General features: G+C 33.1%; 1 long non-coding RNA gene across 1 annotated transcript; it reads left to right on the top strand.

Moving 5' to 3' along the window:
• Positions 1–2812: 2812 nt before the first annotated feature.
• Positions 2813–6424, top strand: LOC148780999 (uncharacterized). The gene is made up of 2 exons (XR_016060658.1): positions 2813–2996; positions 5699–6424. It is a non-coding gene; the product is annotated as an uncharacterized LOC148780999 (long non-coding RNA).
• The last annotated feature ends 11967 nt before the right edge of the window (positions 6425–18391 follow it).

The following is an 18391-nucleotide window of genomic DNA, read 5'->3' as shown; positions in this document are numbered from 1 at the left end:
AAAATTTTAGTAAAAAAACATTTGGACTCTTAGTTTATTTTGTTTTTAGATAGAAGTAACATCTACTTGCATCCATCTTTGAGATGGATGATTTACACTGTTTTGGACTATGCAGTCCAGCTCGCGTTTAGTCAATTTTCCTTTGTAGACCGCAAGTGTAGCTTTTTTCTTTTTTTTTTATAGGATAAAATATTAATGGGTGTGGTTTTTATAAAGTTGCAACCTTAAACCATCCAATTAAGGCGCACCTCTAAACTTTATCTAATTTTGGTATAAAAAGTTGAGGATTATCTTAAAAAAAGTTTTAATAACTAATTATAAAATTTTAAACTCTAAAAATGGTTATAATCAAGTATATCTATAAACATATGAAAAATCTTGAAAATGGATGGTCTAGATAATGTGTTGCAATATGCACTGTTTCGGGTATTGAAAATATTTTTTTTCTCATATTCATACGTCTCGTTGTCGAGATCATCAATTAAAGTGTTTTTAAAAGTAAAAAAAAATCTTTTCCTATGGAGTTTTGAGGTGCATATATAATTCTACATTTTAAGGTTGCAACCTTATATAAACTTCTTAAATTATTAATTAAATTGGAAAATCTACGTGGGTTAATTTGATTATACTCCCTTTATTTATTTTCTTAATAGGTGAATGTCGTGACTATTTTTGCTAAATAAAAAATATAGTCATCATCACAATTGTAGCATTCAAATCTGAATGATCTTTCTTCTCTATTTCTTATTGAAAGGGAAAGCTTTCTATGTCCCCCTATGTTCCCCATTGAAATATGCTATTTGTTATCTTTAGGACAATGTAAAGGTTGTATGTATTTAGCATTTAACGTATTTCCGAGGTTGCCCTCCCCCTCTCTCTCCACACATTGTTACCCTCCCTTTATTTGTACTATCTCAAACTTTTTATCCATTGTAGTGTATACCTCTTTATATTTTTCTCTCCTGAACTCTTTCCCTCATAGTACATATTGATCCAATGAATTCCCTGTTACCACCTCTCCTTTGTACTTTTAACTAATGCACAATTTTTTTGCACAATTTTAATTCAGTCGGTTTTTAATGCACAATATTTTTGCCAATGAGAATATAAATTTTATTCAATGTACATATAGATTCTACATTTTTGAAATAATGTACTTCTGAACGGTCTATTTTTAATGTTATGGGAAAGGTATGTCATCATCAAAGGTATCATGCTATTTCCATCTATGAAGTATGTCATCATCAGAAGTACCATGCTATTTCAAATCTAACCATGCTATTCCATCTATATGTATGTCATCATCAAAGGTACCATGCTATTCCTAATCTATTGCGAAAGGTAATGATCATTTAAATCTGCCGGTGTGTATTAAATTTGAGAGAACCAAAGTTTGTGCTCCCTAAGGACCACATTGGTGTTTAAGATTTTCAAGGGACAACCAAAGTTCTTTCCGAATATACAAAACTAATAATATTATATTTGTTTTTGGAGTTTATACTTTTATAATAATATATTACATTGGTCTTTAAGATTTTAACCATTTTTGGAGTTTATGCTTTTATAATTAAATTTGATAATAGATTTTGTGATAATCCTAATAATTTTTTGACATAAATTACATGGGATGATAAATTTGGAAGTGCGCTTTAATTGGATTGTTTAAGGTCACAACCTTATAAAAACCACATCCCTTTTTCAATCGGGCCTCAGAGGCAATGGATGGTAGGCTTAGTTCGGAAAAATACAATTTAATAAATTTTGAACGTTATAAAAGAAAAAACAATCCTATCCTTACAACGTATGTACGTTCGTTAAGTACACTGATTGACATTTGTGTACTTACATCCTATCCTGTCAACGCCACCTAGAATACATTTTTGTAATTTTCCTTTAAGATTTAAGACATTCAAACTGATGTTCCTGGTGGAGAGTGTAGATTTGAGACATTCACTAGAATATTCTCCAACTCATGATTTTGACATCGATATATATGGTTATGAAAAAGTAATGAATTTTAACTCGTAAAAATTTTGCATTTCCTAACACATTTTTTAGACCATCATTTTAAGGAATTTTGATTGCTCATAGATGTGCTAGATTTGCACCTTTTTTTTAATACTCTAGAAAACCCATTTTGAGATGGGAGAGACAAAAGGAGAAAGGAAGAGGAAGAGGGAGAGTGTTAATTAAAAAATTAAAATTAAAATAAAGAAAGAGAGGGATTTAGATTGAAATATAAAGATGATACGAGAGGGTATAGGATCATCATTATTCGTTTAATTTTTTATGTACGATTAAGATCAAATAGATTTTGAAAACGTAAATATTTAATGTATGTATATTAATGTATTTTTATTATTAAAATATTTTATTTTCTAAACAATTTTGTGATCTTCGAAAGAATACAACTTGTGCCGTAGGTAACTAATGCTATGTCATGTGCGCCACCAAGAGGGAAAATGATGACCCAGTTCATTTCTTTGCTTTTTCCCGAGGCTCCCGCCGCTCCTACTCTCTCTCTAAATGAATGTTCTCTTTGCCTCTCCCTCTTACGAGATACTCACCAATATTGCACGTTCTCCAATGATGCGGTCTCATGCCACTGAGGGGAAGGAGGGTCTCACACGATAATTTCTCTTAAAAAAGATAAAAGTATCAGAAAAATGTAATGAGGAAAGCTAATCATCATTTAAATCTGCCGGTTGTGATTTGAAAAGGCGGCTTCTCAGTTTTCAAGCGTTTTCAAAACTCTGCCGTTTCGAGTATTTTGTTTTCAAAACTACGTCGTTTCATGTAAATTGTTATAATCCCTCTCACCTTTCCCTCTCTACACTATAATAATCTGTGGTACTTCAGTTGTTGAATTTGGAGCATAACTTTCTCTCTGGACTGCCTCCTTCTCTCTCTAGGATGAAAAAACTAGAAAAGCTTTAACTGGGTTCTTCTAACCAGATCAACAGAAGCATACTCGAGGAATTGGGATATTTGCCAAGGTAACGCAAAATATGTAGTGTATTTTATTTATTTGAGACTTGTTATATAAATTTTTTTCTTGCTTAATATTCATTAAAATTACTACAAGTATCTCTTTGCATAATTATCCAGTTTTTCACGTAACATGTTGTAAACTCCCATTCATTGACCTTCACTAGAGGGCAGGGTAATCTGAAGGTGTAATGGTTGTGGCAACATCACAAATATTGTATGTGGGGCTCATATTAAATTTTTTTTTCAAACACTCATAGCAGTCATGTAAATGTGATGATCTTATGATTTAAATAAGTTTCCCGAATTGATGAAGCAATGCATGATTTGTCTCATTTTTCCTGAGAGTTTCTTAATAGTTGAATCCTGCTTTCATTAGATGTTTTCTAGAGGGAAGGTTATGGTTAGAGTCTTATTCTAATGTTGTATATCAGTAGCTCATGAACTCCAAACTTGTGATTGAAATAATATCACCTCAAGAAAAATTGTGTTATGGGTTGATGGTCTCGTTGTGATTACTCAGAAGTCAAAACTCGCACATTTTGTTGAATCCATAAGTTTGCATGTGATTTCTATTTTTTCTGTCTAAGATTTGAACTTGTTAAGACAACACTATAAATGTAGTTGGGAAGATTCATTTAAGACAACACTATAAATGTAGTTGGGAAGATTCATTTGTGACTAAGAAATCATGACAACTTCTTTGTTTTTTTTTGAAGAAAAGGTTAACAAAGAAGTTGTTATTTGTTATCGGTGAGTTACAAGCGGTGGCCACAGAATTTGCTCCATCTATAATATATTATCTAGATTGTAGAGACTAATATGTTATTCTTTCTTGTAAACTTTTTTTTTGCGAGATATTTTTTTTACCTATTTTGTTTACTGTTATTTTCATACTTAAAAAAAAACATGGTTTCTTGAGAGTTGAATCCTGTTTTCATTAGATACTTTTTGGAGGGAAGGTTTTGGTTGTGTTATGGGTTGATGGTCTTGCTGTGAGTACTCAGAATTCCCACATTTTGTTGAATCCATAAGTTTGCATGTGATTTCCATTTTTTCTCTCTAAGATTTGAACTCGTTTAAGACAACACCATAAATTTAGTTCGGAAGATTCATTTGTGACCAAGAAATTATGACAACTTCTTTGTTTTTGCTTTTGAAGAAATGGTCAACAAAGAAGTTGTTCTTTGTTATCAGTGAGAAAGAAGCAATTGCCATAGAATTTGCTCCATCCATAATATATTATCTGGATTGTAGAGACTAATATGTTATTGTAGAGAGTCTAGAGACTAATATGTTATTCTTTCTTGTAAACTTTTTTTTGGCGAGATTTTTTTTTTTCCAATTTTGTGTACTCTTATTTTCGTACTTTCTAAAAGAAACATATTATTTCTTAAAAAAAAGCTTAAAATAGAAGATTACAAGGAGACTATCCAAAATATTTGTTTCTAATATGAAACTTAAAAGATGCCATCTCAAGATTTATTCACCTCACAAATTAGGAACAAATTAGAAAAAAGAAATGCATGAAAGCCATTCAATCATAAGTCCCCAAATTTTGGCTTGACAATATTCCCCCAAAAAATCCAATATAAAATAGGGCTCGAAGACATTACCCAATTAATACAATATCCTAATTAACTTAAGGTTTTAATCTTCTAGGTTAGAAGCTAAGGTTGAGCAGAAGCTTTGATAGATAAATAACTTAGTGTTTTATTCTTCTTGCTTTGGCAAATTACAGAGAAAAGTACTTTGTTGGCTAATTATTATTCATCTAATTATTATTCTTTTGAATATTTTGGCTATTATTAGATGAATTGATACCCCCTCTTACTCACCCCACTGCTATGTTGGCTATTTTTTTTAACCAATGCAAACTTGGAAACGGCATGCAACCCTGCCAAGCCAAATGATATTATGCACTTATGTGTGTATACTGTATATTTAGTTATTTACGTGTTTTTGAGAAATCAAATTTTCGTATTTTCATTTGTTTCAAGGTATAAATTTTTAAATGGACATTAGTGAAATAGAATGTTAGATACTCCCTTTTTAACATTTGCATGTTTATATAACACCTAACTTTTTAACAGTTACATGCAACCTGCCTTCTTAGCTAACTTATGTCTTGTTACTTGAAGGATGTATGTTCAAAGGGTTACTATTCTTGATAATCACAATTAATATATGTTTTCGATAGCAAGCCATCTAAATGTGATGATCTTATGATTTAAATAAGTTTCCCGAACTGATGAAGCAGTGCATGATTTGACTCATTTTTCCTGAAAAGGCTACCACATGGTTTTAGGTATTAGCTCCCATTGAGAGTTTTCTTGAACAAGGAGATTTCAAAATTGTTTTGTGGAATTTACGTCTTAACAGTTGTAATGCTTGTTCTAAAGCAATATTGTAGTGGCTTCATTCTATCAATAGATCATCTGATATCTATAAAATTTGTTTCCAATAGTAATAATGAAATGCGTTGAGTTTGAGTATGGTAGTTATTTGAGCCCTTGAATATTAACTATGCCTTATATGTGCGAGCCTTGAAGTAAGTGTCTATAATGATGGATTCTAGTTGAACAGAGCTAACACCACCCAATATGTTTAATTTGTTAATGGTTACTATTGTTTTTTTATACTTAAACTGATGAGTAATGGCACTAGTACCATATCTCATCTTGGGTTTCCCTATTCTTCTTGCTTGAAGTCAATGTCTACTCAAAAGATGACCATCATGAAGGGAGAGTAGCACGACATCTTGCTAGAAGATGCTCAGGCTCTCCCATGTCTGCCCCCTGGAATGCTGAAGAAAACATTGTCTGAATAGGAGTCTCAGATCAACTGGGGCCGTTTATTATTGAAGTGTCTCTCTCAAGCCGCAACCCCTGAAAATCTCTCTTGTGGTCTCGTGTTGGCCTCCTCCTCTCTCTTCCCTCCTGTATTGGTGAACGAATCCCCATTTGAGGAAAAGGACTTCTCTTCGAGGTCTCGTAATTGGTCCCAGAAGCCCTACAAGAAGATGGAAATCATGGGTAAGAAAGAGAAAATGCTTAGGGCAGGGAAATTGGTATTTTTCGGGGAGATTGTTGTAGTCGAGGAGTGTATTCCAGTCGAGGTGTTGAACTGGAACAAGGCGTGAAAAAGGAGGAGACCTAGAAGGAGAGAGGTGCAAAGATTAGTTGAGGAGTTTCCCTATGACCCTCAGACCCATAGCCCCGCTGGGGTCACCAGAGGTGGAACAGAATTTCTTATGTACCGATGATATGTGAGGGGATGTGTGAAGTTCTTATTCCTTCTTTTCGTGTGTGGTGGTTTTTAAATATGGCCTTCTATCTCCCCGGTTTTTTATGACAATCTTTTTAATTGACTATTTCTAATGTGGCATGTATGAACTATGAACTTATAATTTTGGAGACCATTTTTTATTGGTCCAAGAATTATGGTGTGAACTTTATAAATATGTATATGTTTTTTTTTTATAGTCATTACTCATTTCATATCTACTTCGCTAGTCTTGTATGTGGCTTTCTTATTTATCTATGTTTCTTTATGTTAGCCATTGATAATGGTGTATGTGTTAGCTGTTGATAAAGGTGTCTATGTTAGCTGTTGAAAATGGTTTAAGTATTGTGGTGTTTATGGATTTATAGTGTATTTGCAAAGAGTAATGATCTTATGAGACTCTTCCACGCCCATGTAGGTAGAATCCAAATGATCACACTCAAATTTGGCACCGATCTTTTGGAATGTCAAGTCCACACCTGTGTGATAACTTTTCTAGAGTTCTATGCCAATTATAATTGTGATCTTTTGGTCGTACTCACACTTGAAAATGGTTTCTATTGTTTGTGTTGAAATTAGATTATGTTTTTGCAAAGAGTAATGATCCTATGAGACCCTCCCACACCCATGTGTGTAGGACCCCAAAGGATCACCATTAAATTTGGCACAGATCTCAAGAAAATTTATTACATAGGTGTGGGACTTGACTTTTTTAGAGATTTGTGTCAAATTTAATGGTAATCCTTTGGGGTCTTACACACATAGGTGTGGGAGGGTCTCACAAGATCATTTCTCTATTGCAAAACTATAGACCTCTTATTTGTTTGAAACTCCCTTTATTTTCCAAACCATAAAATTTTTGTTCTCTTTGCCTGCTACATATCAGCGTCCATCCTCTCTCTAAGGCTACAGTGGATCATGTGTCCAATCTTTGTGCATGTATGGGCATGCACGAAACTTACACTTTAGAATTTTTTAATCCGATTGTATTACTCCAATGAATTAGTGTGATGTTCTAATGTTAAGCATACATTGATAGAATGGATCAATTTACAGTCCCTTATCAATTTATTGGCCATGTACAGTGTTTAGTTTGGCTTGTAATATGGCAAGCTGAAATACACTACCTTTCAATTATGTCCATGTACAATGTTTAGTTTGGCATGTAATATGGCAAGCTGAAATACACTAGTTTTCAATTACTGGATACGAATTGGAGCTGAATGGCACAAAAAATTATGCAAAACTCTCTAGTATATGTCAATTTTTAAAGTTCTGCAACCATGTTTTTTTTATATTCTACTGATTCTCTCAGCTTTTGAAATCCTTAATTTTCTTGTTGGAAAGCTTTTGGACTTTAGGGAGTACTCGCCCAAACTTTGCAATGCGTTTGGCTTCATGTGGTTTGGACTTTGGACACGCTGTATAGGAGAGGGAGGTAGTGGCAAGAGAGATGTATTATGAGAAAACCATGTAGAGAGGAGAGGTCGTGACTGAGAGGAGAAAGGCTAAGGGTCTTACACTACTATTTGTGCCAAGGTCGTAAAGGAATTATAACATCATTTCCATTGCTTCCACCCTTGAACAACTCGTGCTATGGCTTCCACCCAAACATGGAAACGGAGTGTAACTAACATGAAAAAGGAATCATGTATATGCCAGCCGACCCGTTATTAGAATTTGGATAGTACATAGAATATCTAGGATTTATTATTGGTGAACTATTGCAAACATGAAAACGGCATGCAACTAAAACCTGTGAAGAATATCTAATAAGAGTACAAAAGTTGAATACAACATAGGTTGTTATGTTGTTTTTCTATTGATTTACCACTGCAAAATATTAAAATGACAAGCAAAAAAAACTGTAGAACACAGTCTAATAAAATTATAAATTAATACAACAAAAGCATAAAGTTTGAAGTTCTATTGATGCCAAGCTATTGAAGCTCCAACATCCCCCATTCCGTTAGATGCTTTTGTTTTGTGCAGAAAAGCTAGAATCCTCCGTTACCTCTAATTTTTAACCATTGTAACCTAGAATTCTCCTTCACCTCTAAGTTTTAACCATAGTGCTGAAGACAATATAGTCTCACTATTGATCCATAACACCAGCGAAACATGCTACTTGGTTTGCAAAAGTTACAAAATTTCGTAATTATGGCACAACGTGAAAGGGAGAGAGAAGGAGATGAGGGAAAGAGAGACTAGAGATATAAAGCTTGCACGAAGAGTGATCTTTGATGAGAGAGAGGGGCTTGCTTGTGGGGAAACCTTGATGAGAGTCTCCTGCCTATGGAGGGGAAACCTTGTTGATAAAAGAGAAAGAGAGTTGCAGGAGGGTAAATGTTAATAAACAAACACGATTAAAAAGATTTGAGTTTCACTTGAATTTATTTGAAATATTTTTTGAGAGGAAAGTCATATCTTTTTTATTGAACTAGAAATCTTTATGAGGTTATCCTTCTAAATGGTTCTTGGCTCTTACCTTTAATCTTAATCATTTTCCTTGGCCTTTGAGAAAATTGTAATTTTTGGTACATGTTGGTACTTAGTCTTTCAAAGTTTAGTCTTCTTTGCTCTCTAATTATGAGTCTTTGTTTGCTTTGTCTTGTTCACTCTCTATATTTGTGTCTTTCTTTCTCCAAGGAAAACCTCTAGGTTTTGTGGGTGCACTAACATACGTACCACAAATTTTTTTATAAAAAAGACTATTGCTAGACTATTAATCTGTAGGAAAATATTTCATGAATCTAGTAACACCCTCAATTGTATGAATTTTTCATCTTGCAACACATTATCTAGACCAAGAATTTTCAATATTTTCATATGTTTATAGATCTACTTGATTTTAACTATTTTTGGAGCTTAAAATTTAATAATTCAATATGAAAATATGTTTTAGATAATCTTAAAAAAAAATTACCACAAATTTCCATATTATGATAAAATTTAGAGGTGCAACTTAATTGGATTGTTTATGGTTGCAACCTTTTAGACAGTAGGAACCACACCCTACAATAAATTAAGCCTTTTCTTTTTGGGGTAATTACTATAGGTAAATGCCCATTGATGTGTCGCAATTAAGATCTAGATCCGAGAATGTCAGGATCGCGATCTTCAAATTATTGGAGTCGGTATCTAATTTGTTCGGGAACCACATCTTCAATGTTACGGAACGTGTTCCGTGAGAAAATGGGATCAGTGATAAAGGGGAAGCGATCTCCGTTGCGAATGGGAACGTGATCCGTATTTTATAAAGAATGAGTTCCATTATGTATGGGATAGAGATCTATGAAGTAGATAAAGCGAGCTCCATTGTGAATGGGAGCATGATTCCTGATTTAGAGGGAGCGAGCTCCCAAGTGAATTGGATCGAGAATTCAAAAAATTGGAGCGAGACCCCGAAATTTTTGGAACGGAAGCGAGATCCCGCCACTGGAACATTGGAGCGAGATTCCGAAGCAGGAGTGCCACCTAACTATGAGAGAAACCATGTCAAATTTAAGTTTTAGATAGAGAAACTATTTTAAACGTTTTAGAGAGAAACTATCGTAAAATTTTAAGAGAATAACTATCTTAAAGTTTTTAGAGAGAAGCTATCTCAAATTTCAAATTTTTAAAGGGAAAAAGTTTCTCAAAATTTTTTGATGGAAAAACTATCTCAATATTAAGTTTTAGAGAGATAAACCATGTCAAAAATTTTAGAGAGAGAAAACTATATAAAATTTCAAGTTTTAGAGAAGGGTGCGATTTGTACAGAGCAAGGGCTCTAAACAATCAAAGCAGAGCTCACCTTCAAATAGTGTCAAGAAATGTGGTTTCAATATTGGAAATCTTGTAATATCCCTCAAATATATTTTCATCTCCAATTATAAAATTCTAAACTTCAAAAATAGTGTAGATCAAGCATATCTATTTAAACTTGAAAACTGACGGTATGCATTACAAGATACACTATTTTCATAACTTAAAATTCATTTTGTTTTCATATTCATCCATTTTCATGTCAAGATGTTCAATTTGAGGATACTTACGCATCAAAACGACATCTTCTAGAGAAAGTTTTGAGGTGCGCTCTAATTTGATTGTTTAGAGCCTCGGCTCTATATAAACTTTTTCCTTTAGAGAAAGAAAATACCTCAAACGTTTTAAAGAGAGAAATTTTAAAAAAGATAAACTATCTCAAAGATTTTTAGAGAAATAAACTATCTCAAATTTTAAATTTTTAAAGAGAGAGACTATTTAAAAAATTTAAAGTGATAAATATATCAAATGTCTAGTTTTAAAGAGAAACTATCTTAAAAATTTTAGAGAGAGAGTTTCCCAAAGTTAAAGGAGAAGAGATTTCAAATTTCAAATTTTTAGATAGAGAAACTATATCAAATTTTAAGTTTTAGAGAGAAAAATAATCTTTAAATTTTTAGATGGAGAAATTATATCACATTTCAAGTTTTCAAGAGAGAAACTATCTCACAATTTTAAAGAGGGAACTATCTTAAATTTTTAGAGAGAGTAACTATCTCAAAGTTTTCAGACAGAAAAGTTCTCTCAAATTTTCAAATTTTTAGAGAGACATATACTATCTTAAAATTTTAAGTTTCAGAGAGAGAAAGTACTTTAATTTTTGTAAAGGAGAAACTATCGAATTTTGAGTTCTAGAGAGAGTAACTATATTTAAATTTTGAGAGAGAGAGAGAGACTATTTCAAATTTAAATTCATATACGCGGGGTATTTTTTATCCTAACTACTTCCTCATAGTGGAGTGGATGCCAAAATAAATATTATTGGGGTTCCTGTAGTTTAAAAACGGAAAAAGTTTATATATAGCCAAGGCTCTAAACAATCAAATTAGAGCCCACCTCAAAATTTTCACTAGAAGAGGTTGTTTGGATGCCAAATATCCTCAAATTGATCATCTCAACATCAAGATGCATGGACAGGTGAAAAAAATAGATTTCAAGTTTTGGAAATGGTCCATCTTGTGACGCATTTTCGAACCGTTAATTTTCAATATTTTTATAGATCTGCTCGATATACACTACTTTTTAAACTTCAAATTTTATAATTAGTGATGAAAATATATTTTAAGGCTATCACAAAAAAATTTAGTATTAAAATTACATTTCTCTACACTATTTGAAGGTGTGCTTTACTTTGATTGTTTAGAGCCTCAACTCCATACAAACTGCACCCCTTAAAAAAGGGAAAAGTTTATATAGAGCGGAGGCTCTAACCAATCAAATTTGAGCCTATCTCAAAAATTTCATTAGAAGAGGTTGTTTTGATGTCCAAATATCTTCAAATTGATCATCTTGATATAAAGGTGCATGGACATGAGAAAAAAATGGATTGCAAGTTTTGAAAATAGTGTATTTTGTAATGCATTTTTGGACCGTCAATTTTCAATATTTTCAAGATAACATAAATATGCCGAACTACACTAGTTTAAAAGCTTTTAACTTCATAAATAGATATAAAAATATATTTTAAAGCTATCACAAAGATTTTCAATATAGAAACCATACTTCTTGATGCTATTTGGAGGTAGGGTCTAATTTGATTGTTTAGAGCCTAAGCTCTATACAAACCGCACCCTTAAAAACTATTTGAGAGGAGCATGCCTAGAAAGAATATTCTAGAGAGGTATGTGTAACTTTTACTTCTCGTAATTCTTTTCCTTTAGATTATTTGCATTTGTAAATATGCTTCCTACGAATATTTTCCTGTCGAACTATTTCATGTTAAACAAGTGATCCTTAAGAGTGTATATCTGGTTTACACAATATTTGAGTCCTATGGTGCAATTTCTTTTTTTATTAATTTTTTTTATTAATGATAATCTATAAGGAGTGGAATATCTCTTGGGAGAATCTCTCTTCTTTTTTTTGATAAATTATTAAAGAATAGAGCCCCTACCCGTTTTTAGAAATAGTTAATAGTTTTTATTGCGGAAATAGAACCTAGACTGGTAGCGGAAGTTTAAATGGTGCTACCACCACGACCTCAACCCCATTCCTGAGTCCTATGGTTCCTTGCTATTCTTTTTCTTCCATATTACAAATTCATTTACGACAACTGGTCAAGAAAATAGTCCCATCAACTATATTTTGGTAGGTTCTTGCCTCTTAAGCACCTCTTAAGTCAAAGCTTCCAAGTTTTGTCAATGAGAACCTCTAGTGTTATAGCACTCGTAATCAATTGCAGTATTTCTTCACTCCCTTTGGAAAAATCACCCAACTTCAAATTGAAACTTAATAAACTCCATGATGAATCGCCTAGCTCAATAGCCCGTCCAGGAGACCAAACTGTTGTGTTGATGTTGGATTTTGGCGGACATATGAGAGGAGAGGTTTAGAGAAGGAAAAAGTTTAAATAAGGCTGCAACATTAAAATGTAGAATTAAGGTGCGCCTTAAAAATCCACTATAAGAGGTGGTGTTTTTTGGGTAGATCAGTGGAGAATACAGGCCTCTACCCGTTTCTAAAAATAATTAGCGGTTTTTGAATGCGTAAGTGGGAATGGAAACGTAGACCGGTAGCTGAGGCTCAAGTGATACTACCTTTGCGACCTCAACTCCAATCCCATAAGAAGTTGTTTTAATGTTGGAAAAATCCTAATTGATCATCTCGACATCAAGATGTATGAAAAAAAATGATTTTGGATTCTAAAATAGTGTGTCTTGCAACACATTATTTGGACTGTCCATTTTCAGGATTTTCATGTGTTTATAGATCTACTTGATTTGAATGTTTTTGGAGTTTAAAATTTTATAATTAGAAATGGAAATAGATTTCGAGCCATCCTAAGAATTTTTTACAGCAAAAGTATATTTATAATAAAATTTAGACATGCGCCTTAATTTGATTGTTTAAGGTTCCAACCTCATGCAAACCACACCCTTTAGAAAAATACCAGAAACTATTGATACACGCATGAACAGATTAGATCCATTTAACCTGAACCCATCTTGGATCAAGTCTTGATCTGAGTCTATCTCATAGCATATAGGGTCTAGTCCCAAGTATAAATGCGTAACTATGTATATATTATATATTAGAAAATAGCATCATTATCATCATTAGAACATTTTTTCAATTATTTGGGGTCGACTAAATGGATCATAGTCTACCATTCTACTCTATCAAGGGCCATAACTTTATTGAAGCTATAAGTCTCAATATATTTTTCTCACTACTTCCAACCATGTTCTTTTGAGCCTACCATTTAACAGTTTCTAGCCTTCCACTTACCAGTTTTTAGTCTTCCACTTGCACTAACTTGTACCTCCTAATATAATATATTATAAAAAGGTGGGGTTTGTGTAGAGCTTAGGATCTACTAAACAATCAATATAGAGCCTACCTTCAAATAGTGTTGAGAAATGTGGTTTCAATATTGGAAATCTTTGTGATAGCCTTAAAACATATTTTCATCTTTATTTATAAAGTTTAAACCTTCAAAAATAGTTTAGATCGATAGATCTATGAAAACTTAAAAACCTTGAAAATTGACAGTTTACAAAATACACTATTTTCAAAACTTGAAATCTATGTTTTTTATCATGTCCATGCATATTGATGTCGAGATAATCAATTTGAAGATATTTGGGCATCAAAACAATATCTTCTAGTGAAATTTTTAAGGTAAGCTCTATTTGATTGTTTAGAGTCTTGGCCCTATATAAACTATATATATTATAAAATATATGTAATAAAATTTTATAATTTTTATCAAAACCCAAACCCGATTAACCTTTTTCTTGATCGGCTTGGATTTGGTTGAGCCGAACCCCCATACCACGTTGGCCCCTATTTATCTCTCTCTCTCTCTCTCTCTCTCTCTCTAAATCATTTCATCTTGCTTTCACATGGCATGCCTTTCATCTCCCTCAAATCTCCCCCTAATAATAATTTAGGACGGGCAATGGGTCAAGCAGCCCGGCCCGGTCGGCCCATCCCTGAAAGAGTAGGGCCTGGGCTACAAATTGTGGCATGAGGGTGAGACTCAGGCCAGTGCCAACCTGGTTCAGCTCGGCTCAGCCTGATCCCATTTTTTTTTTTTTTTTTTCTCTTTTGGTTTATCTTTATTTGCTTTTAGCCAGATCAAGCCCAACTTGGGATCGAGCATGTGCCAACCTATGGGGTCAAGGGCTGGCCCGGCCCAAACCTGGCCTATTGCTACCCTTACCCCCTGTCACCTATCCCCGTTCTCATGTGTCACCCCTTTCACCTCCCTCACGTCTAAGCCCTTTCACCTACAAAGAAGCCCAATGTTTTCACTAAACTTTATCTTAATGTCTCAAAAGACGCCTAAATATTATCTAATCTTATTTCACAATCTTGGAGATACACTCTAAAAATTAATTAAAAAAAGAGAGATCTTAATATTCTTGGTGCATGTCGTTACGTCAACTAAGGCATGGTTCATCTTTAGTTGAAAGAAAACACGAACATGAGGCAAGACAGGTCCCACTCTGTCTCTTATTGGGTTAAGTGCCAAATTATTACTTGGGCAACCTGTAAAGGGTCACATAACTTCCTTTAACTTGTATTAAATGTAATGGTTGATATTTCCCATTGAGACCACCCGATCAGGAAACAAAAGGATCAAGATCGTTGGATTGGTCCCACAGTGCGCCTTTTTGTCTTGGTTTTTTAAGTGTTAATTTGGTTTGGTCCCACAGTACCCCTCCCAGCTCACAAGTGTAAGGAGTGCCGGAGATGGAGAAAATTAGTAGAAAGCTCAACTCATGAGTCATTTGGATGAGAGAAAAATAAGAAAGGAAAATAACAAAGGGACCATTTATCTTTCAGTATACGGAGATCACAATTATTTATTTTTGTCCGTTATGAGCATGTTCTTGATTACATTCATACTTTAAAAAAAAATTAAATTTAAATTTCATGACACATCTCAAGTCATCCAATTTGATATGTGAAGGCTAGGAATGATTGTGAACTCCTTGTAACAACGATAATTAATCTCACAATATTCAATGACAAATAAACACTAATAGGAATAACACAGGTAAAAAGGGGAATAACATAGGTAAGGCTTCACTTCAATCTCCTTTTTTTTGTGTGATGAAATTAATAACTCTCTTTGCTCGTTCAACGAGGCGTTTATTATGTTCTTGCACTTACTCCCTGAAGCAAAGAGCTACTTGAGAAGAGTTTTTAGATCTGAATTATTGGGATCCACTTAAAAACCGCATGACATGATTATTTTTATAAAAGACAGATTTGAAATTTTAAACACTTAGATCTGACCGTCCAAAAACTAAATAGTCTCTTTTCAATCTTATGGCGTATCCTTCTCAAGCGCATGTAGAATAGGTTTTTCTTTTTCTTCGGTTTCTAGGTTTGAATCCCAAAAGTTTGGGGCTTAAAAAGTGTCCATGTATTGGATTTACAAACCTCTCTGAAAGCCATAAAAGAAAGAGAGAGCAAGGGAACATAAGCTCAAGTATGCATGTGAAATGTGAGGTGAGGTGGAGAAAGTTAAAGAAGCACATAAAAATGCCACATTTTTTAAAATAAATAGTCTCATGAGTAATTTATGTACGGAGTTTATTTTTTTTTAAAATATGAAATACTCCGTTTGGATATCACAAAGGAGGTCGATTTGTGTTTTTTTATTTTGTTTAAAATTATCCTTCGGTCAGAAGATCTTTGGATCGAATTTTAATTTTTTTCTAAGTTCTTTTATTGGTTTTACTTTTAATTTTAATTTTAGTTTTTCTATTAACAAAAAAACTAAAAAAATAAAATTTGGTTTGACGATGGAATTCTTGAACGGAAAGATAATTTTGAAAAAAATAAAAAAATATAGATTAACCCATCTCTTTTGTAATTTTTACCAATAAACGAAACATTTAATATTTTAAGACAAAATTTAAAATCCGTACGTAAATAACTTCATTGTATACATTTCCTTTTGAAAAATTAGATTGTGAGGGAGCACGTTGGGATTTCCTTGGTCTCCTAAACGCGTGTGAGACAGAGACGGACGCACACATGTCAAGCACATGGTAGAGAAAAAAGGAAGGTCAATACTGATACATGTGCCCTTATTTCATCTTTGCAAAAAAGGAGTTTGAGGTGAGTTGTGATCTCAGAAAGAGAGTCGATGAGAGAGAAAGCATTTCCTAGAGAGGGAAAGAGGAGGGCAATAGAGGGGTAAGAAGAGAGAAATATAGCAACTTTTTTTCAAAAAAAAAATAACATATTTAGAGAGGGGATAAGGTTATATCGAGCCGAAGCTCTAAACAATCAAATTAGAGCTTACCTCAAGAATTTAATTAGAAGAGGTCGTTTTCATGGTCAAATATCTTTAAATTGATCATCGACATCAAGATGCATGGACATGAAAAAAAAAAATGGATTTCAAGTTTTGGAAATATGCCATTTTGTAACATATTTTTGGACCGTTAATTTTCAAGATTTTCAAGTTTTCGTATATATGTCGATCTACACTGTTTTTTAAAGCTTTGAACTTTATAAATAAAGATAAAAATATATTTTAAGGTTATGACAAAGATTTTCAGTATTAAAACTAAATACTATTTGTAGAGAGAGAAAGAGGGGCAGAGGTGGCGCACGCATAGCAAGAGAGAGAGAGAGAGCAGTACGTGCATGATGGCTTGTGGCGCCCAACTCACGAGACCACTTACAAACCTGAAAAAGAATAGTTAAATGGGGGTGCCAACTAAGGAGCATCATATCTGCTGCCGGTCAAAGGTTAAAACACAGGTTCAGAACCTCCAGTTGGCCACGATACCCTCCACTTCATCTCCCTAAATTACACTTGTTCACCATCTCTCTCTCTCTAAAATAGTTTTTATAACCCGGGCTAATTGGGTGCTTCTCCTTCAACTAAAATGCAAGATAACCATAAAAGATCGAACCATAATCTCTCACACAATCAAAGTCACAGCCCGCACATTTTTGGGAGCACACTGTACATTTACTCCCTCACGTAGAATTTACGAAAACTTTATCCAACGAGTCTCTTCTAAGAACTCGAAATGGGCAGCACGCCGACAACAACTCAACCTCAAGATGCTTTTTTTTATTTTGGGTAATAAAACATAAAGATTTTGATATAGAATGAGACCATTTACCTTTGATACAATATGGTCATATTAATCTTGAACATTGGCTGTAAAATTGGGTGGCTGCAATTATTCCATTGACTAAACTCAAACTTCAAAAGAATTTTTCTCAAACTTTGTGATGGTTATAAAAAAATGTGATCATCTTGTATCAAAGATAAATAGTCTCATTATATATATATATATATATATATATATATATATATATTTGAAATATTTTTTTCAAATTTTGTCTGTTAGGTTCTAGACCCAAACTCGATGACCTGAACAAGGTGGGTAGCATTGGACCATAGTTTTGTTCAGATTGGGTATGAGTTCAGATCGACCCAAACCCTACCCGACTCATTGCCTCCCCTAATTTTCTCTTAACTTTTTAAAGGAAAATTACAAATAAATGTTTTCTTATTTTTTATATTTTAAAATAATCTACTATATTTCATATTTTAAAATCAAATCCCAGGAACATAAAGTATATTTCAATTTTATATCTTTTTTTACATGCAAGATTAATTTGGTCGGCCCATATTTTTAAGTAGTACATATTTATAAAAATATTTTAAAAATAATTTGCAATAATTAAAATTATATAACTGTGTCTATACTATTTAAGTTGAGTTTGGTAATTTCATGTGTTTTAAATTAGGGTGTGGTTTGTATAGTGCCTAGGCTCTAAACAATCAAATTAGAGCCTAGCTTCTAATAGTGTTGAGAAATATGGTTTTAATAGTGAAAACCTTTTTTATGGTATTAAAATATATTTTCATTTTTATTTATAAAGTTTAAAGCTTCAAAAATAGTGTAGATCGATAGATCTATGAAATTTTAAAAATCTTGAAAATTGGCAGTCCAAAAATACGTTACAAAAATACATTATTTTCAAAACTTGAAATCCATTTTTTTCTGATGTCCATGTATCTTGATGTCGAGATGATCAATTTGAAAATATTTAGGTATCAAAACAAACTCCTCTAATGAAATTTTTGAGGTAGGCTCTAATTTGA

The sequence above is a fragment of the Amborella trichopoda genome, chromosome 8 (assembly GCF_054954075.1).
Source record: "Amborella trichopoda isolate Santa Cruz 75 chromosome 8, AtrichopodaSantaCruz75HAP2 v2.0, whole genome shotgun sequence".
NCBI classification, from domain to species: Eukaryota; Viridiplantae; Streptophyta; class Magnoliopsida; order Amborellales; family Amborellaceae; genus Amborella; species Amborella trichopoda.
Note: the sequence above shows the minus strand (reverse complement) of the source record. Positions and strands in the feature narration are given on the sequence as shown.